Source organism: Rhinolophus hipposideros, assembly GCF_964194185.1.
Source record: "Rhinolophus hipposideros genome assembly, chromosome: 18".
NCBI lineage: Eukaryota > Metazoa > Chordata > Mammalia > Chiroptera > Rhinolophidae > Rhinolophus > Rhinolophus hipposideros.
The window spans coordinates 7371058-7398610 of NC_138064.1; the positions used below are offsets into that span (position 1 = coordinate 7371058).

The 27553-nt window shown below is 44.8% G+C and overlaps 1 protein-coding gene across 7 annotated transcripts in view; it reads left to right on the plus strand.

The window, feature by feature from the left end:
• The first annotated feature begins 458 nt into the window (after positions 1 to 458).
• The window catches only part of ELMO1 (engulfment and cell motility 1), a 478109-nt gene continuing 451014 nt past the window's right edge, over positions 459 to 27553 (plus strand). For 2 of the 7 annotated variants that reach the window (XM_081079148.1, XM_081079151.1), the window contains exon 1: positions 459 to 863. The gene's annotated coding sequence lies outside the window, so the exon portion shown is untranslated. Of the gene's footprint in view, positions 1051 to 27553 lie in introns of all 7 variants that reach the window. The other 5 variants (XM_081079150.1, XM_081079146.1, XM_081079152.1 and 2 more) reach the window with 5 other exon arrangements.

Genomic DNA, 27553 nt, shown 5'->3' on the forward strand with positions numbered 1-27553 from the left:
TTGGAAAGGACAGGTGTTTCTCCTGCAACCTTCCAACAACTGTCATTTCCCTCTTGGCAGCTATGCTGGGAGAAGACGTGTTTGATTTCTGCTTTGAAAATGTCTGAGGTAGGTTGCATGAATTAAATAATGTACTCTAAATACCAATTTGGGGGTGGAACATCTTGTTTTATGCAAATTTAGGGAGGCCCTGGCTTAACTGATTAGGAATAAATCTTGTAGCCTGTAAATGCCTCCGTGAGGGTTAGGGGAAGGCAGTGATGTAGTTATTTTTGCCATGCTGCCCAAGGATAGGGCTAGAACGTCAAAACAAACACACCAGCCTCTTAAAGTAGCTTTAAAACAACCCACCGAAGTTTCCCCTCCAAGTTCCAAACCAGTTGCCAAAAATGAAGGTACGTAAAAAGATGCCACTCGCTCTCGGTCTCCTTAAGGTGGCGCTATGCGGGTGACGGAGTGAATCAGTGCCTGCAAAACGCCGCCTGTGAGCTCCTCCGAGAAGTCCTGCTCTGTACACTTAGTATTTACCGCAGATCTGACGCGTGCACGGTGTTTGACATTTTCTTTTTAAGTAAGGGGACTTCAAAAAGTCGTGGGCACCCGCCCCCACCCTTTCCCCGCCCCAGGCAAAGGACCAGGCGGGCACCAGCGCGCAGGCGGGAGGCGAACGCGCCGACCACGCGTGTCCAGGCGCAGGTGCCGGGGGCGGCGGCGGCCACTCCGCGGCGTCCGCTCCGGAGGAGAGTTCGTGGCTGATCTCTGGATGCCTTGCAGCTGCAAAATGTGTCTCTGGCCAGCAGGAGGAAGGAAGAGGAAGTGAGAGCAGCGGCAAGCGGCGGAGCAGCAGCCTGCGGACCCGGAGTGTAAGTGCGTGTGCTCGGGCGAGCGCTAGCGGGCGAGGATGGGCACGGGATAGCCAGACCACCCACACCGCCGCGGCCCCGCGCAGGGCGACAGAGCCTCCGGGCCCCCTCCAATGGTCGCGGGTCGCAGAGGTCTGTTCGCTGGGAACCTTCGCTGCCACTGCTGCTGTCCTGCGACCCCGGGCAGGTTCGTAAAGTTTCCTGAGCTGGCGCGGAGCCCCGGCTCGCTGACCTCGGCAGACCTGGGGGTGGGGTGGGGGTGGGGGGATGGGGCTGGGGCAAGGAGGAGGCGTCCTGCTCCCGGGGACTCTGGTCGCCTCGGAGACACTTTTGTTTCCTCCCTGGGGCTGCCGCGGCTCGGGCGGGGGTGGCCGCGGCGTTCTGCGGGGTGACGGCTGCGGGCGCGACGGGGCGCTGGGCATTTGGGGAAGTCTGGGCAGAGGTGGATGGGGGGCTGGAATGGGAATGGGGGCGGGGGGAGGGGCCCCCGGGGATGGAGAGCGGGGCCTGGGGCCCGGGAACCCGTAGAGACGCTTCGTCCAGGGCCGGCAGGAGGGCTGCGCGGCCGGCGACTGGGATTTGGGGCCACGGGGAGTGAGAGATTGGGGGCTTGCAGTCACTGGGAGCTGCGCGGGAGGAGGAACTGGCGGCTCGGACTCCCGGCATTTCTCGAGCACTGGCAGACGGGAGGGAATCCCCCAGCGAGCGCGGTCCTGGGAGGGGGCGGTGATGGGCTCGAGGAAGGGAGGGCCGAGAGGGACTGGAGCGGGTGGTTGGGGCAGCTGGGAGTCCCGGGGGCCACTGTGAGCAAATACACGCCTCCCGGGACCGGCAAAGACGGTGGGGGGCTTCGATACAAGACACTGGCATCAAAGAGGGGGCGCACCCACCGCGCCTTCAGAGAAAGGGGGCAGCGAAGCTCTGGGGGCCCTAAAATCGGAGTGGAGAGGGGCGGCGGAGATGGCAGGAGTAGCTTTGAGGAAGAGGAAATACAGAACTCAGCCGACCCGGGGGTGCGCGCGTGTTTGGGGTTGGGAAGTCCGTGTTGTGCTGCGGGCGCGCGCGAGGGCGGTGAGGGTGTGTGTGTGTGTGTGTGTGTGTGTGTGTGTGTGAGACTTCAAGGGGCTTTGGAGCCGGGGACTCCCCGCCGCGTGACCCTTTCGCGCCTGGGGGCCCTTTGAAGTTGGAAGCTTCAAGCTGGGGTTGCTGGTGTTGGAAGCTGCATTGACCTAAAGCCGCAGGGCTTGGCCCCCCGTAGTGACCCGGCTCTGGGCCTCTGGACAGCTCCTGAGACTCATGGAGTGTGTTTTGTGATGCCCTGTGCTCAGGGTATGGGCCTGCTAACACCGTTGCCCATGAATGATTTGGACCTAATTCGTTGTAGTTAAGATTTCTTTCAGAGAAGCTAAGAAAAGGGTTTGTGCCTCCTGGGACAGAGGCCACGGGGTCCCCATTTAGGGCTGCCAGTGACTTGGGGGTGCGGTGGGGGGACAGAGGGAAATTTTGAGGTTTTTTTTTGTTGTCCATAAAGTAAAAGGAATTAATGACCTGTATGTTTATATAGTATACATACATATAATGTGTGTGTGTGTGTGTGTGTGTATATATACACACATATATATATATATATATATATATATATATATATATATATATATATATACATATATGTATATATATAAAATGACCTGTGTGTATATCAACTCTTTGAGGGTAACTTTGGGAGCTAGAGGGATTTACCCCCACTCTTAGATGGAAAAGACCTGGTTGGCAGCAGCTGTTATTAAGGACTTCCTCCGGTCATGATTTTTCATATTATCTCACCTCCATACCCACTTCCCAAGGTTGTTTCAAGGATTCCAGTCCCCCAGTTTACAGAACCGGGCATTGTGAGTTAGAAGGCCGGATCGCCTGCTGTCACGGAGCAGACTTTTTCCCTTAGAACTGACCTTCCACATCTGTGCTCTTTACTAGGCACATGTCCTATCTTTCAAGGGCTGTGGTTAAATGTGTATGTGACCTTTCCTACTCAATTTACTACTCAGAAAAGACAGTCTCTAAATTAGACATACTGGTTGTCTTCTTGGGAACTTGTGCGGGAAAGACCTGGAGTGTTGCAGCTATGTAGCGGGGATATTGTCTGGAGGGAAGGGAATGGGGAAGAAGCTTGGTAGGTGTCAGGGAGGGGCAGGCTGGGAGGCAAGCCCAGAACCGGGTCTGGTGGAACTGAGGGCCTGGAGTAGCCACTGGGCTATAGGGTGGGTGGTGCTGTTGATGGCCATATTGCCACACCCTTCCTCCCCCCCACCACCATGTCTCATCTCTCTGCCCTTCTTAACTGCACCGGCTCTGACTGCCTTACGCTCTTTCACCAAGTTCTCTCCCCAGGGCCTTTGCATATGTTACTCCTTTTGAACAGGAGGTTTTTCCTACCCATCCAGATGGCTCACTCTTTTACTTCCTTCAGGTCTCTGCCCAGCTGCCAGCTTCCAGGGAGCCTTCCCTGAATACCTCATATAAAATAGCAACTTGCCACCTCCTGCTCCTCTTATGTTACTCAGCTTTCCTTCGTAGCACTTATGATCCTCTGGCATTATATATTGGTTTGTTTATATGATTATTGTGTGTCTCCCCCATTAGATAGGAGTTCCAAGAGGGCAGAGACCTTGTCTTGTTTACAGGTCTAGACTCTAGACTGATTCCTAGCATAGTAGGTGCTCAATAAATATGTGCTGACTGCCTGAATAAGAGGTGCCGAGAGGTTTACCAGGGTAATATACCAGCAAAATATTGTAGCACCAGTGGCAAGTAAGGTGCCCAGGTAACAGACTTTTGCTTTTTCTCCTCTGTCCTCTCCCTTGTGCCCAGCTGCACTTCTTGCAGACCTCTTTCTGCCTTGAGTAGAGCCTTCCCTTAGAATTTCAGCCTGAAGAAAGAAACAGAGAGGTGATTTCTTGGGACAGTGGTAAATAGGTACTGGTTATTAAGAACGCATTTCCACTCTAGATCTGGTGTTTGTTTTGTCACTCCCCTTGGAGAAAGTCTTTCCAAAGTACGTTGCTTTCCCCAGAGAAATCCTCCCCTCTGAAGAAGGATTGTGAGTGGGGTGAAGTCAGAGACATCTCTGAATCCCAGTCTGCTCTCCCAGTAGGTGGAAGTGGAGAGAGAGGATGAGAGGCAATAAGGGAGGAAGGAGAGAGGGGCAGGAAGAAGCTGGATGGCAGATGCAGGGGAGAAGAGAGAAACACCTAGGAGGAGAAAAATGACAGAGAAAACAGTGAGGGGCTTGTGCAGTGCTACTAAATCATAAGCATTTATTAAATTACAGTGTTAAGATAGGACACTGCATAAGTGTTTTAAAGTAATTTACCCCCTTTGGGTGTTTGGTGTGAATGGGTGGGGAGACATGGAGGATGGCAGTGCTTTGAAGCCCTTGCTGAGAGGATGTGGCTGGGGGCGGGCCAAGGGGCTCAGTTGAGGGCACACTTGGCTTATGTTATCATCTTTGTTAACACTGAAGGTGTGGAGGTAGGTCATTTCTACAGAGGACTTTTCCCGTCTGGATCTATGACAGTGGGTACCCTTAAGGTTTGCCGCCGAAGCCTGCAACTACTTTTTAACGCCTGAAACCGGCCAAGTGGATGGTTTGGCTTATAAGACATGTATTCTGTTGAATTTGGAAAATGTAGGGAGTTTCTAGATCGCCTACATCACAAAGCCTCAAGTGTTCGTTGCTGATTACACAACTCCAGTTCTGCTTCCTTCTATTCAACTAGTCCAATGCTTTTGAAGTTTAGGATTGCAATCCAGGAGCGGATCATAATATATTATTAGGTCCAGACCCACAGTTTAAAACATGAAAGAGAAGAGTACAATGGAAAATAGTGTTTTAGAAAACAAACATCGAATCTTAATGTCAAACAAACATATCGCTTAATGTCGATCGTGGTAAAAAAAAAAAAATCAGTATTAAAAATTCTGGAGGTCGTAGGAATCTATGTTTTTTAACCAACTTGCCAGGGATTCTGATGAAAGTGGTTCACTGGGCCATACTTTAAGAAATACTTAGTGGTCCCTCTCTCCTTACAAAATGCTATTGGTTTTTATCTCCTTCAAGGGATGTTATTTTGAAATGTTGAAGCAGATGCAGTGAAAGCACAAGCCGTTGACTTAACTTTGAAATACTGCGGTTTATGGAATGTGCTGGTGTGCTAGGCCCGGAGGCTGCCATCTTGGTGAAACTGGAAATCCAAGCAGCGTGACTTTTAGTTGAGTGATATGTAGAGGCAGTAGATTCTTCCAAAATAACTCCTTAGCCTTACTTGGGATAAAACGACCAAATATACTCTTTTCTGGCCAACTTTTCATTTAGAGCTTTTGAGGTCTTTAAGCTTTTGAAGTCTTCGGAACTTGCTCAACTTTTCCTTTCATATTTTACACCTAGTACACCCCACATACATGACGGTAATTACTCTCCGAAGTTTGCAAAGACAGTAGGAATCTCGTCTGGTGGCGGCCACACTGCTGTGGTACATAATTAGATTCAGCATTTTAGCTGACCTGGACTTGGGACTGGCCAACCAAAGACGAAAGAGGCTGAAGACTTCAGCACTGTACCAAACATAAGGATTTTGAAGGCCAACCATCCAGGGGACAGAGTGTGGCCCTCGTGACATTCGTGTGGCCCAGGACAGCCTTTGAATATGCCTAGCACTGCGTTTTCAGGTACAGCGAAGCCAGCTTGCATGCATAATGCACACACTGTTTGCCATGTTCAGTTCTCTGGATAATTTAGGTTGTCTGAGTATTAACAATTGGGACTTTTTTTTTTTTTTTAATGATAGCCAGAACTGAAGACTGCAAAACACTGTTGATCCATGGTCAAGTTAATTTGTGACTTAGTACAATGTTTTCTAAACTTTCACAGGATAAGTGCACGTACAGTTTGAGTGGAGTTTTGTCACTGGCCTACGGTGGGGTGAACAGCGAAGTAGCTGATGGGAATTTGTGTCGGGGAAGGAATGGCAGCTCATCAAACAGCAACAACCTGGCGTAGTGCTGAGTACAGAAATTAGTCACATGTATAAATGGAAAGAGATGGTGATTCTCAGTCAGTGTTCTAGGCCCCCACAAACCCTGGTTTCCAGAATCTGAGCAAGATTATTTATTGGAGCCTCAATTTTAGGAATTGCTGCTACAGTTTTGGCTATTTTAGTTCTAATAGTTAATGTCAGGGACAAAATATTCTTTAGTATAAAACATTGGAAAACGTACTACGTGCCGGACTTCAGGATTGTCAGGTGTGAGGTGGGTAGTCCTGGCTGGAGAAGGAGCAGTGGTTTGAGGGTGCCATGGTCAGGTAAGCCCTGAGTGTGCTATCTCCCTGGGCGTGGAGTCACGGGATCCATGCGACAGTTTCTTCCTTGAGAGTATAGCTGACACCCTTCCTTCGGGCGTGCTGGTTTGGAAATGGTGCGGAATAGCCAGTGTCGTAGTATCCAATTTCATGCTTATAGATGTGGCTTGGAAGAAGGAAATGTCCCGGGGTATTTGGAGAATAGATCTGAGCTGATATCAGCTTTTCTGTTTTCCCCCTGCTGTTCCTTTCCCTGGTATCTCGATGCCGTTGCTGGTGACTTCCTCCTCTTGCTGGTTTTCTTGGACTATCCTGATCTGATGCCAGGACCCCCATGTCTAGCTATGCTGCCTTTCACTCCTGTACCCTGGTGGAAATGCCCTGGGTTCTGATGGATGTGCCCAGGGTTGCCGTGGCACCTAGAGATGTGTGTCTGTCACCCCTGAGGCCAAGGTTTTCACAGTTGGTGTCTGCCTCTGGATATCTCATCCCAACGTTGACCTTCTGAGCCTTGAGAATCAATGGAACCTTTTCTCAGGGACCGCATACCCATCATCCAAACTCATGATAGTGAAGCATAAAAGCTAGAATGCAATTCATTAAATAAAAATGAGAATGATGTTTGCCAAGCGGAATAGACACTTATCTAGCCAACACTTTTTTCTCTGTGGGTGAGTCATGGTGAAAGCAGAAGTAGGAAACCCATTGGTGGGGTAACTAACTGGGCTCAGGGAATGCACTTCACCGAGTATTTTCCAGGTAGCATAACTTTGCTGCTTCTGCTGCCCTGTAGATTAATCCCAAGGCAGGGAGCGAGACTGGGGTCTTGAACCAGGGTGTTTTCTCCCTTGGCTGATGCTGAGGGTACTGATTCTGTTCTTTTTCTACTTGCAGGCTATTGCCCATTTTATCTTGACTCTTTACTTCAAGCAGTCTTAACCTCCGCATTATTGACATTTGGGGCTGGACAATGCATTGTAGAGTGTTTATTAGCTTCTCTGGCCTCTATCCACTAGATGCCAGGAGCAATACCCAGTTGTGATGGCTCCACAGGTCTCCAGACATTACCACCTGTCCTGGAGAAAGGGTGGGGCAACCCCTCTTCCCTTAGGTGAGAACTACTGCTTTGTTTCCTTGCATAATTCTGTGCTATCAATAGGCTAGACTTTTGGCAGCAGTTATAAACACCCCCGATTTTTTTATTTACTGGTTATTCCTTAGCCGCTAATGTGGTATAGTCACAGCTGGGTGGTCTCACACTTTATGTTCATTTATTTCTTCTCGCTCTCTAAATTTCGTCTCTAGCTTCCTTCTCTCTTCTATTGCAGTTATCTTCCTAACCCCAACTGGTTTCAAGCTTGAATTTCATGTGTGTTTCTTTCTGGTAGGGAAAAAGATAAGAACTAGTGATTTTATGTGTTGGTTTCCTTACAAGGTCTTGAATTCTGGCCACTGGTTACTGCAGGTGCTGTAACCTGTGCATAATGGGAATAAGACACGTGAAATGAGGAAGGTAGGTAACCAATGTCAGTTTGGCTCATTCAGAGGCCTCTGTCACAAGATTGAGGAAATGTCTGCGTGGGAAGGAGTGAACTGGGTGAAATGCCTCCTCCTCTGCTTGCAAAATGTACCTTAGCTAGTAGGATAGTAATAGACACTGATAATCCCACTTAGTGTGACCGGGACATTGTGGCAGGTCAGGGGAGAAGCTTAAAGGTACTGCTTTATGTGAAGCCCTTCCCCACTCTGTCTGTTGAGATTTCTAGCCTAAAGTTGCCGCATGTATTTTCTTATGTAATTATCCATCAACCTTTTCTTTACCTCCGCTGTTTGGTTGCTGTAGCAGTGCTCAGGAGCTTCTAGTGGCTGAAGCAATGTGGGAATGTTGCTGACTTGTATACTCGCTCTGTCTCCTCCATGCAGCAGGCTTCTTTAAAGTCACAACCCTATAGCAGCCCTCCACCCTTCCTTCCGCCCTTTGTGACTTTTTTTTTTTTTTTTTGAAATTGCACTTAGAGAGCCAACGTTTGTGCTGTGGGGTTCTGTGGCTAAGCTGCACTGGATGAGCTGTATTTTCCAGGCTGCTACACACAATTACCCTTAATTTCGAAGCGTAATACATTTCAAAATAATTTTTCTTTTCTTTCTGTTTTCGGGCTCCTTAACCCAAATACAGAGCCACAGCTGGCTTAGCCCTTGGCCCTCAGAAGGCATGTGGCTTGGGAGGCAGAGCTAGCGAAGGGCCTTTGGTTAGACGGTGTAATTTTGGCTGCGTGAAGAGTGAATTCCAATAACACTCAGTAAGGCTGGTTTTTACTTGACTCCTGCCCTTCCTCACCCCTGCTCCACCCCACCATTTTTATCATGGATCCTGTGCCCTCATTATTCCAATTATGGGCCACTCTGTGGGAAGTGACTGAGAGCTCAAGCATTTAGGTTTGAGGAAATGGCGACTGATTCTTCCATACACTAGTAAGTGTGTGTTGTGTATGTGTGTGTGTGTTAGAGAGTCTCTCACACACACATCCATGCAGCTCTCCTAATAATGGAAAGCTTGTAGAAGCAAAGAAACTATTATATCAGCTGTTCAATCCAATTTTCTCCAGTGCTTGTCACTTTTATAGCAAGACAGCACAAATCCTATTAAATCAAAACTTTTTTCTTTTTTCTTTTTTTTTTAAACCAAGGAAGGAATGTGCTTCCAGCATCTTTAGACTTACTCTACTGACAGGAAGTGACTTCAACTCTAGAACTATTTTCTCAATTACTGTCCAATCTTCAATTGAAAGTTTTGAAAACATTTGTCTGGATAGTTATAGAGAGAAGCACAATAAAGCTTTATTTATTCATTGTAGTGTATTTTTAAAAAGAAACGTGTGGCTTACATTTAAAAGGCATATACACAGTTTCAAATTGAAAAAATCCTGAGCCTGCAGCATTCATTATATTTTATCCATTTATTCACTCATTCATTCAATAGCCATTTTGATCACATTTTATGTCGTGTAGTCAAGCCACTTGCTGGACATAATAAGTCCCTCTTCATATGAACAGTATGAGGATGGGGGCACTATGGGAGATGGACTCCATTAATAGTCAAAATGGAGTGTGATAAATGTATATGTAGCGCATTTTGCAGATCACAGAGGAAGGAGTTCACAATGAAGTGACTTTGAGAAAGATCTCAAAGCATTAAGTATTAATAGTGAGTCTGAAAGAAAGAACAGGATGTCTCCAGGGAATAGAGCAATCAGGGCGGTGGGGAGAAAGTCTGGAAGAGGCCTTGGGTCAACTCTTCCCTGAGAGGAGCATTTGGATTGAGCAGAAAGGAAAGCCAAAGGATTTTAGGCAAGGAAAAGACAGATCTGGAATTCAAAGAGAAATATAACTCCCCAGGGAACATGGAAGCTAGATGGTACAGCAGGAATTAGATGGTATACCGAGGAAAGATGGAAGCTGTAAGTTGCTCCCTTCTAGGCCTACTTGAATAAACACACAATCTTGGTCAAATGAATAAATAAATAAAGCCATGTGCATGCTATGTCAATGGACTTTGAAGACTGATTGCTCTGCCCCCACCTTCCAGTCTGAGTAGGAGGCTAATCTCCTCCTTTAAGGAGACAACCTCTGGAGACCCTTCCCCTCCAGCTGGATGCAAGACAGAGGGAAAGGATAGTGAGACTGATGAAAAAAAATAGAAGATTTGGGGACTTATTGGATTTGGGAAAGGGGAAGAATAGGAGTCTGAGGTTTAAAACAAAATAAATACATACTTGATGGTTGAGAGTTCAAATATCTTTTCGACTCTGTGGGCTGGATGACGTGGTGTAAGCTGATTATCTTTCTCAGCTTCAGTTTTCAAAAGGAGGTAATGTACGTCTCTATCTGTTAGAGTTGCTGAGGTAATCAAATGTAATAATGATCGTAGAGTACCCTGCAAGTATTGGGTTGGATTTACTATTACTATTGATGTTATTATTACTAATTCAATAGTTTCTATTCAGGTTTTTTATTCAAATATCTCGCTTAAATCATTTAAAGACACACATTGATTATTTCATCTTCTTCAGAAAGCCTAGGTAATTCCTTCTCAAATCTTGAGTAGACTGTTAATGTGATTTATGTATCTTTTCTTCAAGAATACAGGAGGAGTAAACTGCTGAAATAAAGGCCAGGGAAAATTATCATCGATTGGGATTAAAAGAACCGACATAATGAATCAAGTTAGCCACTGGGGGTCCTCAAATAACACTCCTGTAAATAGAACTCTATCCCCCATCGATTTAGAACGAACCTGGGATTTTTCTGTTTTATTATTATTTTGCTTTGGGTAGAGAGACTCGAGGCGGCTAATCAGGGCTTTTTCCCTTCCCTTGACTCCAGCTTTCTGGGTGCGGGTTGTGTTAATACTTCCCCAGTGTGAACAGGAGCCCAGTGAGAAGTCCCCAGTTTGTGGAGTGATGGTAGAGGAGCATTTGGCAGGAATGTAGTTCAGTTGAACTGGGTTTCACAGGATTATGTTGCCTGTTAAGGAAGCTCATGTTTCCAATAACACTGTGTAAACGGCCCTTTTTGAATCATGTGGAACCTGCCAGTAAGTTAGGGGACTATTGAAATGCTCATTGGCAGGTGGGTGGTAGTAAAGTGTTAATTTTTCTCGGAGCCCATAAACCACGTTAGAAAACACTGTGGAGATAAAAGTAGAAAAATAAAAATAGGATGACTATTTTTGAGTGTACAGACCCAGTATTATAACTCTGTTGTCCCAGCATAATTAATAATTAATCTGTTGTCCCAGCATAACAACTTTCACTTTCAGAGGTGTCCTAGGTTGGACACTTCATTTTATGGCCACTTAAGTAGAAGGCTGTTGCAGTATGTTTGGGTGCCTTTTCTTTCTTTTTATTTTTTTAAAGATTTTTATTGGGGTAGGGGAACAGTGTGTTTTTTTTCCAGGACCCATCAATTCCAAGTCCAGTTGTTGTCCTTCAATCTTAGTTGTGGAGGGCGCAGCTCACCTTCAAGTCCAGTCGCCATTTTCAATCTTTAGTTGCAGGGGGCACAGCCCACCATCCCATGCAGGAATTGAACCTTGTTGTTGAGAGCTCGCGCACTAACCAATTGAGCCATCCGGCTGCCCCTCCAGAAGCTTAGTGGCAGCTCGTTGTCTTCAATCTAGTTGCAGGGGCATGTGGCTCACTGACCCATTTGGGAATCGAACCGGCAGCTCTGTTGTTCAGAGCTCGTGCTCTAACCAACGGAGCCATCCTGCCGCCCCCGGGTGTCTTTTCTACGTTATATGCCTTCAGGAAGGCAGCAACTAGCTGACAGGCTTACCAGCTCATTAAGCTTAGCTCATGGACCTGTCACTGGGGAATGGCTTTTATGGAGTGGGTCGGAGAAAAAAAAAGCCTCAATATAGACACTAAACTGCCATGAAGTCAGAGTATGTGAGAGAAATGTGCCAATGGAAATGACTTCTCTGAACCTGTGCTTTGAAAGTAGTATAGTTCCTCCGCAATCCATTACAAGAGTCATAAAGAGTCACTTATCTGAGCACTATATGCAAATCTTGTTTGGTACCTGACAAATTACACACTATCTTTAGTCCAAAATAAAATTTCCCATCACTTTCTCTTCTCCCAAGTAGGGTGGTAAATACGGATTGTTCAGCTGCTAGATTGTCAGCTGTGTTGCAATGCCTCTTTGCTGTATGTCAGGATTGGTTGTAACTTTAAATAGGATTCAGTGTTAAATGTTTAAAGACCCAAACAAAGATTTATAGAGTGAAATACAGACTTACAGTAAGAGAATCACATCCATACCAAAGTACATGTCAGTTTAACAGTGATTCAAACGTTATTACTTCACCTTGTACCCATTCCACAGATGAGGAAGTTTACATGTCAGAGAGGCTGGCTGCCCAACATCATGTGGGTCCCAACTGAACACTCCCCTCTGCCACACACCAAATGCTCCCCTCTTCTGCTGCCAAGTTTCCATTGGTTTGTCCAGTTCTTTTTTGCCTCAGTTGAACCTGTCATTCTGGAACATTGTGTTGAGTGGTCATGCTACTTGGAAAAGGATAGGGGATAATTTGCCGGGAGAGCTTTGCATCAGGAGCATGTAAAAGAATACAGTCAGGGTAGCAAACCATCCGTTACCTGAGCCTGGGCCAACTGCCAGAAAGGTGTTCGAGGGGAAATGGCAGTGATGGTGCATTCATTTATATCCCCATGAGACATCGTTCCACTGTCATAGAAATTGTGTTGTAATTATTGCTGACTTGTTCAGGGCTATTGGAAATCTTTTCAAATATGCTACTAACAGTCCTAGCATGTGAAAGTGCCCCATAAAACAGGCTGAGAATTGACACCTGGATCCGAGAGTGGTAAGGCACACGAAGGTATACAAAAATATAAGAAATCATTGTGGAAATCGCTAGGCAGTTTTTATTTCAACATATATCTTTCAGATAACGAACAGGCTGCAGGGTAATTTTTCATAACCAGATCAATGCAAGGCCCAGATAAATGGCTTTATAGCAGTTTTAATGTTGAATTCCACTCTTTTTTCAAAAATCCAGGAATTCCATTATGAAGAGTTGGACTCATCCATTTGAAGCGTTTCGTGCAAAAGACAGTTTCCTGTGTCAGGTTCACAGGAAGGAAAACTACCATAACATTTTGATCTTCAGGGTACTGGAGAGACATCGGAGCCTTTGACTTTTAGGAGAGGGACCAGAGTGCATTTTAAATTCTTGATGGCTACTGCGGGTCTGAATTTGCCTCCCGTGTTTGCTTTTGAAATACTCTTTAACTCATTTGTTCATGCACAAATATTTATTGAGCACTGCTATGTACCATGGGGTGTGCCAGGTGATACATAAACAATGGTGAGTCTCTTTCCTCGGAAATGAAATAGAACCGATGCTGATTTCATGGGCTGCATAGACGCTGGCGAAGGAAATGTACATTGATCAAAGAATCACACAAATAAATGTGACATTTAAACTGTACCAAGGGCTGTGGGGGAAAGGTACTGATGCTGGAAGGGCTGATGGCAGGGGGATTAATGTACTGAGGGAGGTTTGGGAAGAGGGAGAATGGGTTTTACCAGGGAAAGAGGAGTCCCTGTGGGGATGAGCTTATGTGAAAGTCACGTGAAGGGCATGCTTGGACGCTGATGGAACTTAAGATAGAGAGCCAGGGGCTGGGAGCACTCCAGACCTGAGTTAGAGTGGGGAGGACGGCACATGGGGCCAGGGGTCTGGCCCTTTATGAAAAGAGCAGTGAGAAGCCACTGAAGTGTTTTGCCCAAGGGCGTGATGTGATCAGATTTATGCTTTGGAACGATCTTCCTGGCTTTAGTGTGTACATTTTACGTCATCTAAAATTGGTCATAATGTGCCTGCGCCATCGCTACTTTTAGAATCTAACAATTTCTAAGAGGATCAATTTAGCCACTAGTGTCTCCTTCAAATTTTAAACAGCAATTTAACCCAGTGATTTAGCATGGGTACTGCATCCAGTTAAGAATGACAAAGTACCTCGCGCTGTGGTACTCAGACTTCAAAATGTTTTGGAATCACTGGGGACCCAGAAACTTCCTCTTAACAAGTCTCTCAGGTGATTCTAATGCAAGTGGTCCCGACTCTACTTTGACAAGTATCATCCTAGAAAGTGCTAAGGAGCGAAAAAAGAATTACAAACCTCAAGATGAAATGTTATTAGGCAGCCTCAAGAGGATGAAACCGTTTTATTGCCAGGGTTTGAACTTGGACCTGTTCTCCCAGTACTGGAGGGCTTTTCTTCCAGTGCGCTTAAAACAGATTCTAAATCCTTTGCGTTTCTTTTATTTCCTAATCTTTCCACACGCAGCTGTTTTCTCCCATCGGTGGCTTTTACTCCCTCTGTGTCTCTGATGTTTTAATTTTCATTTTGTTGCTAAACGTTTCTTGAGGATCTTTTCTTATGAGTCCTGGATAAGGTTTTTGAGGCAGGGAGGTGGTGGGGAAAGCTGCCCCATGAGGAGGGGATGGAAGCCCTTCCATTGGCTACTCAGCCTTCTGGAGAGGAGACTGAGGCAGGGGAGAGCCCAGTCCATAGTTACTGCAATAGGGCAGGCATCTCCTTTAGCTCCCGCTTTCTCTGGTACCCTCTGAAAATTCTGCTGGGAAACTGATGGTGAGGGAAAGGGTGGTGGGTTCACGGCTCTTCCTCAGTGACTATTAGAGACCAGAATTCCTACTCAGGTGAAATCAGGTTGAAATGCATTTTAAGGGTAAAGTTAAAGCGGAAAATAAGTCACAGAAAAGGCATCAGCCACTTTGGTGGGTGAGAAGAGAGAGTGAGGTGCCCTGGACCCACATCTCCCACTGGCCATTAGTCTCCTCCTCTGGGAAGCTTCCTTGATTGCCTGGCATCTCCTTCTCTTTCACGTTGAGTCTCTCTGTGCTGGCAGCTCTCATGCTGCCTAACCCTCTGTTTCGTGTGCTTTTTCCTTGAGTAGACTGGAGGTCCTGAAAGCAGATAGATATTCCCATCGCCGAGCCCATAACAGGCACTCAGTAAACGTTTGCAGAAAGAAGCACTATTATTCATGTATACGAGCATTGCATCCTTCTGCAGTTCTTTTGGAAGAGCCCTTTCACATGGCTTCCTCGTCCCTGAGTAAGAGCCCCAGGGACGCCTGGCATGGAACTTTCCCTGTACTCAGATTTGCTGAAGACCAGTCCCGTCTGAGGTCACCATGACTGAGGCGTGGGCCAGACCAGATGTCAGATGTGGGGAGGCAAATGCCACTGGCTCTGCAATGCCCTGGTCCTGCGGTGGCAATGGTGACTACTTGACTGTCATTCCACTGTCCCCACATCTGCCCTGGATGTAACAAACTTTCCAGAGGAGGAAACCAACATTCTGTCATCACATTACTGTCTGCAGAAGGTTCATCCTTCACGTGCCTGCTTATAATTCTCTCCTAGTCACCAAAAAGACAGTGGGGCATAGATATTAGAAGACTGTGACTTGGAAGGAAAACACATTTCTTGGCTTAAATCCTGAAACTTCTGTCCCTTGTGTGAATTCATCCATGGTTCGGTCTGTGTTGAATCTAGAGAGTATGTTTCTCTCTTCCTTCCTCCCCACGGCCTGTGGGTGACCAGGCATTGGAGACACACACTGGGGGTCAGGATCCTTACCACATGTGTGGTTACCCACATTTCATTTATTACGTTCTGAGAGCACCACGGCCTTGGTAATTTATGTTTCTTGGCTATAATTGCACGTTATTTTTCTAGCAGCTATCAAGGGTTTCAACTAGCAATTGAAATTTGATAGGTGCCCTGGCTCTTCATGGCTGAAACAATTTATCCTGATGTTCAAATGCTGAGCTGAGCCCATTGCTTTTAAGCTAAAGAGCACACGCATGGTAAACCCCAAACTTAAGTGTTCCGAGGTCACGCTGGACATGGAACGTATTCAGGCCTTTGCAACCACGTGCTCAGACCTGCCACAGCCCCTTTCTCCCTCAACAAAATACCCAAACAACTCCTGGTTTTCCCCAGTGTGGGGATTCTGCCAGTTGCTGAGTATGTCTATTCCATGAGTATGTTGTGCTTTCTGGAGCTGGGGAAATAACCACAGGATGGGTTTGGAGACCTACTGAATCTGAAATGGATCTGACCACCTGAATTCCATAAGCACCTACATTGAGTGGTGGATTACCAGTGACATTCTGGGTCTCCCTGAATTAGTGTCAGTTCAGAGCCAACGTCCAGTAGTCCCCAAAATGTCTGATCATTTCCTTTCCCAGTGCACAGTCCCCCTAGTAAAAAGCTTTAGGTCCCTGTGAGGGAAGGCTGGGAGAAAGATTAACAGTATAGAATTTTGGCAGTGTACCAGGGCCCTTCCTTAAGGGGACCCAGACTCCCCTACATTTAAGGGGTTCTAGTTCCATCCACTGGTTGAGTCTGGGAATTGATCAAAGGCTTATGGCTCTGTTTCTATGATTCAGGTTAGACTTTTGTTCACTTGACCTAGACCTCTTCTGCTTCTACAGATCAAGTGAGAAGGTAGTAGGCTTCCTATCTATTTGCTTTCTGGGAACACCGTGATTAACTAGCCAGCACCACTGGTCTGTGTGAATCTGACTGTTCTGATGCTGCTGTGATTCTGCTGTTTCTACGGTAACCCCACTGCATTAGAAAGGGGTTACATAGAGCCCTTGGCTGGTTGGAAGCCTGGCCCCACTTGCTGCCTTAGATGTTTCTTTGAGCTGCCTTGGTGGGGCGGGGGTGACAGAGGTAGGACCTCCACAGACAAAGGTGAAATTACTCATCACCTACTTTCTCTGGGCAAAATCGTTAAGTTCTCATAGCTTCTGTTTCCTCTTATACAAATGGAAATGGTGCGCTTGTGTTGTCACAACAAAACGAAAAAACATGCCAGGGAGCAGAGAGTTCTTTGGCCCCAGCAGGTGTACAATGGGTGTGAAAGGATATATGCTTTTGAACCTCTCCTACCAAATCATGTGTTCAAGGCCATCGGTTGGTTGGAAGGGATGGAATGAGGAGTCACAAAAAGGCTCCCAGGATGCACTGTTCCTATATATTTTCTATACCCTTCAGGTTTGCTGATGACGTTCAAACATGTGCTCACTTTTAGCTTTTGTAGAAAAAAAAAAAGAAAAAGCTATTTCATTAGAATAGGTTATATCTACAAAAATATTTCACGAAATTTTCTGTTCTTTGCATTATGGCTTAAATTTCAAGTTCACTCTTTCTCTAGTACCAGAGTTTCATTCCTGGCTCTTATTTTTCACTCTTTATAGACGATAAGGTCTGTCTGTGACAGGTGACCTTTTTTACTACTTCCCCGATGCTGTAGGGAGTCCTGTTCGGGGGCCCCATTTGTAGACTTCATTTATTAACTGATTCTTCAAACACTCGATGCCAGGGGATTGTGGTACATGGGGTGACTTTGCTCTCTCCAGAGGAGGAGGCGGCAGCCATGAGTACACCTGTAATACAGTGTGGCTCATACTCCCTTGTAGCCACCAACCCCCGTCACTGCTGGGCAGAAGCATGCTTCACGGAAGATGCTGTGCCGTGAGCTCTGCGGGCTCTGGTGGCCCAGGCATGAAGTCATGGCATCAAGGGCCAGGGTCTTACTCCCGGGGCTGACACTGGGACCTTGGCCCCCTCGATGGCCTCTGTTTTCTTAGCTGTAGAAAGTGGAGGGAGGATGCTAGACATGATGGATGGTGCCCAAGCAAAAAAACGCATGGATCAGTCAGCTGCTTTAGAATCATCATATCACCGGCTGAAAAAATTAGGACCTGGGCCTTCAACAGCAGGAATTCTTATTCTGGGTAGGTTTTGGAATCTGTTTATACAAAGACTCCCTGCCTTTATATCAAATGTGATATGAAGCCCCTTTGGGAGGCTCTGGATGCCTTCTAGTTTCCTCTTCTTTCCTGTAGCTCCATTCCTCATCCTTGACAAGCTCACACCCTCTTCAGTGTCTCCTTCAAAAGCCTTTTTGACCTCTGACTGATTGGCTCTCCATAGGCAATTAGTTCATGCTTCTGTGCAAAACAGCAGCAACAAACAAAACAAAACTCCTCAATTTGTGCTTGTTTACTTTTCTGGCTCCTCTGTTGGCCCAGGAGCTCCGGAATCTGATTATGGTACTGCACTCATCTTTGCCTCTCCTATACCCTGTCTATTGCTGAGCACAGAGAATATGGCCAACCAGGGGTTTTCCAACTGAGCGCTAGCCCTTCTCTCTGCCTGTTGGCACTTCTAGGAAAGATTTAAGGGATGTTTCAAACAAATCGCCCCAGCATATTTGGGATTTCCCAATGAGTTACTTAACTGATGCCTGTTATCTGACTGTTACAGAGCTAACTATGTCCCATCGTTTAGCCCTGAGACCCCCAGGATGGACCTGGAATCAAGATGAGTTGGAAACCAACAGTTTAAACTCAGGTGTTTTGCAAATATAAGCACTTCCAAAATATGCTTTGGCACCCCCTCTCCACCCCTCCACCTCTCCTCAATTAAAAAAGACAACCCACAAGATGTGTGCCCAAATCCTCCTCTGGATGGAATGCAGTCACAGTGAGAAAAGGAAAGTTGACTTCCTGGTTGCCCTCCCACTCAAGAGTTCCGGCGGCGCCATCCCACACTGTTTGCCTCACTGAGCCACACACACTGCCAAGACTGCATCTTCAATTTAAACACATTTGGATGGGCATAAAGGGGGACGCCTTACCAGAAGAGGTGCGTAAGCAGTGTGCATTGTTAGGTGTTACCTCTGCCTTTGGATTAAGCACACTATGTTAATTGAACCGTATAAAGCTCATCTTCTGAGCAGCAATTTGTGTGTCGCTCTACTTTCATCCGTGTGGTCTTTGAATTTGTGGAAACAGAAAGGCTGAAAAATATTTCCTGGGGGGTCTTTCCAATGTGCCTCTCATGTCATTGTTTTGATCTTCGGGCTACATATTGACTTGAAAAAGAACCAGTGTGATAAAAAGAAATGTAATCGCAAGGCTCTGGTTCCTGATTGTTGTGTGGGTGACACAGCTGTGACAAGGCTCTCAGCATATACACCGTTGTTCACTGGTTCTGCCCAGTCCCATCCGGGGTCGAATGTCCCATTTAGTCAAGACTGCTAAGAAGTAAGATAACTGGATTCATTAGCCTGAGTGCCAAAAGCTCCTCTGAAGAGTTATTTTTACATTCATACAATTTTAATATTTGGGAACAGGCTGTACCACTTTCCAGGTGCCAAAAGTGATCACTCAGTTTTTTTATTATGTGCTATTTTAGCTTCAAAAATATTTTATTTTTTATGGACGGCATTGTGCTTTTGACCCAGTTCTTTTCCCTGGGATGTATGTCCCGAGAGGATGAGGTTTACGGTATTAGTAATATCTGGAATATTGATTCCTTAAACGAAATCACTGACCCCGTCCTTCTCTAACACACACACACACACACACACACACACACACACACACACACACTCACTCACACTTACACCCTCCCAAATGTGCTTCCTTTAAGTTAAAATGCCTTTGAACTACGTATGGGGTAAACTGGTTGTTCTCCCCTTCCTATCAGGACAAAGTATGTATAGAGGCTTTGTGGGACCCAATGGAGTAACCAAGGCCTCCGAACTCACCGACCTGGGCAGTGTTGTCTTTACTGCTCCTTTTACAGGACTGTCATGTTCATGGTGGATGTGCCATGAAGGAGGGACCGTGGGCCTTGCAGCAATGAGAGACTGTGCCATTCACAAAAGTGAGCTGTCAGCAACCATCTCCTCTAACTATAATTTGCTACAGCCTGGAAATGAATCAGTGACAGCTCTGAAAAGGGTTTTAGAATAATTGCAGCTAAAAGTGAAAACATTATAGCAGAGATATTATAGACTACCGCTTATCCTTGTTTCTATTCATGGAAGGGCTGAATGTTTGGGGTCCAGAAAATCTTTACAAAATTGTACCTTTGGTCATGCTACTTTTAACTAGTCTACAATATCCTTTCTGTTCTTTGCCATCTCATGGTGCCTTTGGTTTTGCTGACCCCTGAAGGAGGGCCACATTACATTGGCATGAGTGTGTGAGGTTTATTTCACCCAAGGTACAGAGTGCTTCAACTTGTGCTTTTCCTGGGAAGTTCGGGGCTCGAGCAGGTGCCCTTGTTCTTGGCTGGGTGCCATCCTACCTGTTATGTACGTTACATGAGTTTTAGACTTTGAAAAAGTCTTAGCCCGAAACAGCTTAAAAAATAACTCCCCACCTCTCAGCTCATGTAGCACATCCTAGAGAAGTCAGTTTTTTGTTTTTTGGTTTTTTTTCTTCTTCTTCTGTAAATGGAACTGCAGAATAGTTGGCTATTTTGGCAAACCATTTTGTTCCAAATAAGTACCCACATTAATTTGCTTGACAGAGAAAAAGAATTGAAATATCTGACCTTGAGAGAGACTTCTAAATGCCATTCTTGCTTTGGGAAGACACAGAGTCAGTTTTGTGCCTTTTGTCACCTCTGATTTCCGGCTGGTAAATGATTTGAATCTAGTTTCTAAAACAGACCCCTCTGATGGTCTGAACCATGATACTTCCTTAGAGGGATAAGGTTATCATTTGCAAAGGTTAGTTTATATTTTTCTGGAGAGAAGACAAGGAATCTTTATTGAAAGGATCTTGGAGATCCTAAGTTAATGTTTCTCAGTGTATGGCGTAAAGATAAGTTAGGTATTAATGCTAGCTTTTAAAATACATTTAAAAAGCAGCAAAAGAAACACACTTATTTCCACGGGAGCGCCCATGGAAATTAGACTCTTAGCTGATTTCTCAGAAACTTTGCAGGCCAGAAGAGACAGGCACAAAATATTTAAAGTGATGAAAAGCAGGGACCTACAATCAAGATTACTCTACCCAGCAAAGCTATCATTTAGAATTGAAGGAAAGATAAAGAGCTTTCCAGACAAAAATAGGTAAAGGAGTTCATCACCACTAAACCAATATTACAAGAAATGTTAAAGGGACTTCTTGAAGAAGAAACAAAGAAAGAAAACAAAGAAAAAGTGTGAACAATAAAATGGCAATAACTGTATATCTGTCAACAATTACTTTAAGTATAGATGGATTAAATGCTCTAATCAAAAGATAGGAGAGCTGAATGGGTAAGAAAACAATCCTTACATATGCTGTCTACAAGAGACTCACTCCAGATTGAAAGACACACAGAAACTGAAAGTAAAGGGATGGAAAAATGAATTGCATAAAAATGGAAATGAAAAAAGAAATCTGGGATAGCAATACTTATACTAGACAAAATAGACTTTAAAACAATGGCTATAACAAAAGACAAAAGGAACCAGTGATCCCAATTCCGGGTATTTATCCGAAGAAACCCAAAACGCTAATTCTAAGGCATATGCATTCATCCATATGTTCATTGCAGCATTATTTACAATAGCCAGTATATGGAAGCAACCTAAGGGTCCATCAGTAGATGAATGGGTACAGAAGTGGTACATATATACAATGTAATATTACTCAGCTATTAAAAAAAGAATGAAATATTGCATCTGCAACAAGCTGGGTGGACCTAGAGGGTATTATGCTAGGTGAAATAAATCAGAGAAAGACAAATACCATATGATTTCACTTATATGTGGAATCTAAAAATCAAAATAAATGAACAAACAAAACAGAAACAGACTTGTAGATACAGAGAACATTTTGATGGTTGCCAGATGGGAGGGGGGTAGAGGGATGGGTGGAAAAGGGGAAGGGATTAAGTAGTACAGATAGGTAGTTACAAAATAGTCATGGGAATGTAAAGGACAGCATTGGGAATATTGTCAATAATATTGTGCTAACTATATATGCTGCCAGGTGAGAATAAGACTTATTGGGGTGATCACTTCATAAGTTATATAAATGTCTAATCACTATGTTGCATACCTGAAACCAATATATATCGTGTGTCAACTGTAATTGAAAAAAAAATTCAATAATTGTTTGTTTTAATACATATTAGAAAACATGTAACAAGCATATGAAACTATGATTTCATAGATTTTCTTGCTTAGGATGAGACTACGGTGAAATAATCTCAAGAGAAATATTGACTGTAATAGAGTTGGAAATAGTCTTTGAAGAGCTAGAATTTGGGAAATGCTGATGTAATCCAAAGCCTGCAGTTTGGGCTGTGAGGACGCTACAGAGGCACCAACTTGCCAGAGTCCACTTAGTGGTGACATTGAGAGTGGAATCCAAAAACAATGCATTACAGTTGTGAGTAATAACAAGGGCAGCTAGCTTTTCCTGAGTGTTCCTATGTGTGAGGCACAGTGATTTATATATGTTATCTCATTTAATTCTCGCTGCAGGCCTTTGAGTTAACTACTATTAATATTCTTATTTTATAGATAAGAAAAGTGAGTTTTACAGAGGGTGAGTAACTTGCCCAAGGTCATAAACCCAGAAGGAGGCGGAACTGAAAGGAAGGAAAGATAGGATCACAGGTAGGCTGGTCTTAGGTCAATGAGAATAGTAAGCATCAAAGAAGACTTCGAAGAAGAATCCTTTTATTAGGAATTTAAAAGCCTGTGGAACAAATATTTGTGGAGAGCTTAAAAAGTGCACCAAACTACTGGGCACCAGGGACCCACAGACTTGCCCAGCGAATATGAATTAAGGATTTTGTAGCCTTATTGGAGTGGGGGACGCATAGGACTTTCTCTGAGAAATTCTCTTCATACATTAGCATGTTAAATGTTGGGAAGCTTGTAGCCAGCAACCGGTTTTCTTCTGTTATTACTGAGGGCTTTCAAATTCCGTTAACCACAGATTCTCTTTTTCTCCAATAAAACCTGTTATGTTTTTACAGAACCTGTATTCTGTGGAGCACCCATTTGGGACCCAACCTAATCCTTTTAACTCATTATGCACATGAGAAATCTGAGGTCCATGGTGGCTGCCAAAGTCAAAAGTAGTTGTTGGCAGACTTTGTGTCATTAATTCATTAATTCAACAGCTATAATATATCCAGTGCCTCACGTTGGCCAGGCATTCTGGGGACTGGGTACAGCAGTGCACAAATGGACAAGACAAAGGTATCAGAAGACATAACAATTTTAGATAACAGTAAATCTGAGAAAATTGGGAAACCTTCAGTTTCTGCATCTTCTCAAGACAGAAGGCATGCCTTTTGTCATCTTTGTTTTCTCAGTTTCTAGCCATTTTTTGGTATGTTTTGGGGGCAGGAATATACCTTTAAAAAATGTTGAATAAATGAAGGAGTTGATGATTTGGGGTTCTTTCCTGTTCTGTAACAAAACGATCAGTTAAAAAAAAAATCTGGTAGTTTTGGTGTGTATTTGGTATGTAACACACACTAAAAGTTAAACAGAATGTTGAGATCAGAATGTTGTTGGAGGTCTCCAGGGTGAAGTAGGGACGTTGGTCACCTCTGTTAGGCAGCCCCGTGTTGACCAGTGTAGACCTCAGGCAGTCTTTAGATGACACTATTAATGAAAGAAATCATATTGGAAAATTATCTCTGTGGTATCTCTGTGGAAAATTATTCTCTGTGGTATCTCTTCAGCATTGCGAAGTTCTACTCACTCAAATTTTCAGATCATATCTGTTGTTTTGATTTCTGGGCTTTGGTCATATTGCTAATGGGCCAGAATGCCCAAGGCTCTACCCAAATTGCCAATATCTACAGATTCCTGAGCAGCATAAGGTTTGTTCAGATATCACAGAGGTAGGATGGCCAGTCCTTCATGGCATGAGTTGGGGGAAACTCCCTGTGGGTACTGGGCAATCTGTTTGGTAATTTTCTGGACTGTGTAGCACACTGTAGCCTTCCAAATCTCTGCCTGTGAATATTGAAAATAAGTGATGGCAGGATGCAGAGCTTGCTTCCTTTCTGGTACACATTTCAAGCATACCCCAAATGGCCAGCGTTAGTACAGTATGAGGGGCCTATGAGTCCACTAGACTAAAGGTTCTGAGCTGCCCAAGTGGTTGACACGAGGAGGAAAGATAGTCAATAAAGCCAATGACTTTTCTACCTGCATGTCTCCTTCTCGAAGGAATTTGTGACAGAGTAAGCACCTTCTGCTGTGGAAGAAATGACAGTCTGATGCTGGCATGCTCATGGCTCGTTACAGTTCGCTTTGTTGTCCTGGGAAGGGGGGGAGTGCCATGCTGATCCCTGCTCTGTATTCCACAGGGGACTCCCTGCTTCTGAGCGGTTCCCACCCATGAGGTTCATGGACTGCCACCAGCATAGACCTCAGGAAGCAGTCATCCAACACTTCATCCCAAGACGATTATTTAGTTTAGGAGAAGGGTGTCCTCGATTTCAGAGAGGAGGGTTTTAGTGATTAGACACACCCACCTCTGTGGTAGACGGCACTTTTATAATTTAAAAGAAAAGAAAGGGAAGTGCATCTGACACCATCGGTCAAATTCATTTCTAGGTTTCTAGTTTTGCCCAAGAGGGTAGTTCCCTCAGAAGGCATTGTTTGTTTCATTCTACATGGCTTTATGGATCACAACAACATCAGACATTTATTTAGGGGAGAAAGAGGACAAGAAATACTTACATAAAAAGGGTTGGAATCGGGATAGATGTGTGAGAAATAAAAATAAAATGGAAAGCTGTGAGTTTTGTTTAGACTCAGAAGTGAAAGCAAAACTTTTAGAGATTAGGTAAAGAGACAAAGGCTTAATCGTATCTGTAGGAGTTTTCTGTAGGGCTGGAAGAGGAGTGTCTGTCCACAAAGAGTGATGAAATGATGGCATATGTGATTGAAGGGAAATGGTGGACTTTTTTCTCTTCCCTATTTTGAGGAAACAATCTGTAATGTGGAAGACATTAGTGCAGTGCTAGGAGCATGATACCTGGAGCCCGAAAGAGCCAGGCTTCAGTCCCACTTTCTCCATTTCCTTGATACGAGAATTTAAGCAAGCTATGTGATACTTTTAATTCTGTTTTTTAAATCTGTATAACCTCTAGAGGACGTTATGCAGTGCTTAACAGGCCTGGCACGTGGGGACCCCCAATCAATGGTGGTTTTTATTATGAACCATAAATAGAAAAATAAATGGTGGTCACCATGCCAGAAGAGAAGCTCCTGAATGCCCTTGGGAGGTGCCTTCAGACCCCGGGCTTGATTTCGTGTGTCCTCATGCTTGTCTGATTTTTTCTTTTCTTTTTCTCCAAAGCAGCCATATAATGCATTATTGCTAGAATGCATTTTGGAATTTTTAAAATCAGTTAACTAAGGCTAAAGCCCTTTTCCTAAATAGGAAGTCGGGTCCTATTGTGCTTAGTCGGGTCCTAAGCACCAAATAGGTGCTTTTGCTGTTTATTTGTACACCTGTTTAAGCATTTTAAAGTCCACTCGAACATTTAAAATCATGAAAGCCAATTACTTTATGCCTACACAAAATTCCCTCATGGTGTTGTATATTCCTGCCAACAGCTGAATCCTCTAAGAGGCAGAAAACCACCAGCTTCTCTAGTAATGCTATTGATGTGTTATGACTTATACCAGATCCCTTAGGCGAAAAGGAAGCACAGATTTTTATTTATTTATTTTTTTGGGGGGCGGGGGAAATCTGATGAATTAAGCCAATAACATCCAACCTCTTGGCCAGAGAGATATAAAGTCTTTGTCCAAATTCACAGAAATAAGACTGTTTCGGGACTGGAAAAGATTGATAAGTAATGCAAACTCATTTCTTAATTGAATTTATTTCTCTGGGGGCTACGTGTGTAATTGGTAATCAATACATATTGTTTGTTTGCTTTGTGAAGTTGTGTCAAGCTGGGATAGGGATGAGCCTGTGGTGTTAAAATAGAGGAAAGCTAATTTTCTTATACTGGGTTTGGCTTTAATCTTGTTAGCCAGATGTTCTACCCATTAGAGCTAGCCAGTCAGATTAGGCCACAAATATCTCCTTTGCAAATGCAATTGGATTGTGCACTGCATTCTTCAAAGGCCACCATTGATATGGGGACAGAGGCACCTCTTGTCTGCATCTTGGGAGCACCGGTTGGCTCCCTGGTCTCACCGAGGTCAGATGCAATACTGCCCATCGCGTTTGGCTCCAGCTCCTGTGGTTAAACCCCACATTTGTAAACTCTAAGCTCAGGGGCCAGTTTTGGCCAGGAAAGGTGGTTAACCCTTTTGGCGGGCCATCTTGTCTTGCTGTTTCTGAGGCCCGGCTTGTTCGTCCTTGTCTGTTAAAAGATCATTCAGAAAAATCATCACAGTTCCCCATTTTCATACAGCCTTTAGTTTTCCATCGTTTTCCTTTTGCAGCTTTGTCCATTTGCTCCATACTCAACCCCAAAGAAGCCAGGGTGGAATTGAGATGATAGGTTCAGAACAGCCTGGAGCTTAGAAGTTGTGATTATATTAGAGAATCTGTGGCTTTGAGTTTGCTTAGCTGTGAAATCTGGAGGTCTGTCCACACAGGGAAAGATTTATAGAGTCTGGCAGCGCTGTGGCCCCAATAAGCTGTGATATTTTGACAAGGTGCTTGAGGAGATTGCTGTATACAGAGCAGTGTAGGTTCCGGAAGGGTATAGGCAGTGTTGAGTCCCCTTGGCTGAGAACTGCGGAATGTGTGCCCTGGGAGCTCAGAAAATAAATGGTGGGCAGGACACGACAGCGTCCAGTTGGCTAAAAGAAGAAAACGAGGAAAAAAGGGAGAACTTGGCATATATTTGGTATTTGTGTCTGTTTTTCTCTCGAAATGGGCTGATGTGTTGGCAAGAAGCTTCTGGCTGTTGTTAGAGATATGAACATCTGTGCTCTTTTGCAGAAAACTCTGGGTTCTAAAGTGGTTGGTGGAAACTGTGTCACTGCCACTCACTCTGTCTCCTCCTAAAGGGAGCAAAGCCTCTACTGCTCAGAGTGTGCTTTGAACAGGAGGATGTGGCTTCTGGCTCGCTACGTGGTGGAAGCGATTTTCCAGCCGTGGAGTCTAAGGTCGTCATTCAAGTGTTCACACTCGGGGCAAATCAGCTTTGCTTTCTTGGTTGGAAATAAGAAGGAAAGATGTCAAGTGAGCAAGGTAATTGTGACGCAGGCATGCAAAGAGAGCCATCAAGAGGTGTGGTGAATTCTTTGAAGCCTTTGCTAGTCACCTTAGTAAATGCTAAATGCTATTGCGATGACCTTGACAGATCAGTGATCTGTCCTGTGATCTGTCCAGTGATCATCCTGGGCACCCATATCCAGCCAGCACCTTACCCATCTTCCACTTGTCTTCCTCTGCCCAGAACCCAATCACAGGTGTGGCCAAAGGCAGAGGACACTGGGAAATGTTGTTTAGCCGTGTGCTTGTGGAAGATGCAATTGGTTTATTGACCATACAGCATGGTCACTGTCACAGCCCTAAATACATACGAATCTACATTTTGCGGGGTTTGAAGCTTCTGCCAGTTTGGGGCTCACTTTAGAAAATAACAAAATTAAGTGCACGAGTAATTGTTTACTGCATTTAGAATGAGAATGGGAAGGGCTCAATCAAGTGAGAGGTTCTGTAGGCCTCACAGTAAATGTTTCTCTGTGACTAAGTGTCCGAATAGAAAACACGTTTCCCCCACTTGCATCCTAACCAAACTGTCCTTCTTGGCCCCTCCACGAGCACGTGGTGCTGGCGAGGCTGGGCCAGGCCAGCTACTCACACTGCCCTGAGGAGTGAAAATTGCTCCCGGATTTCTGGGGAGCCACTTGGGCTGTGTGCAGGGAGAGTCCATGGTCGCCATGGGCTTTGCCTCAGGGGT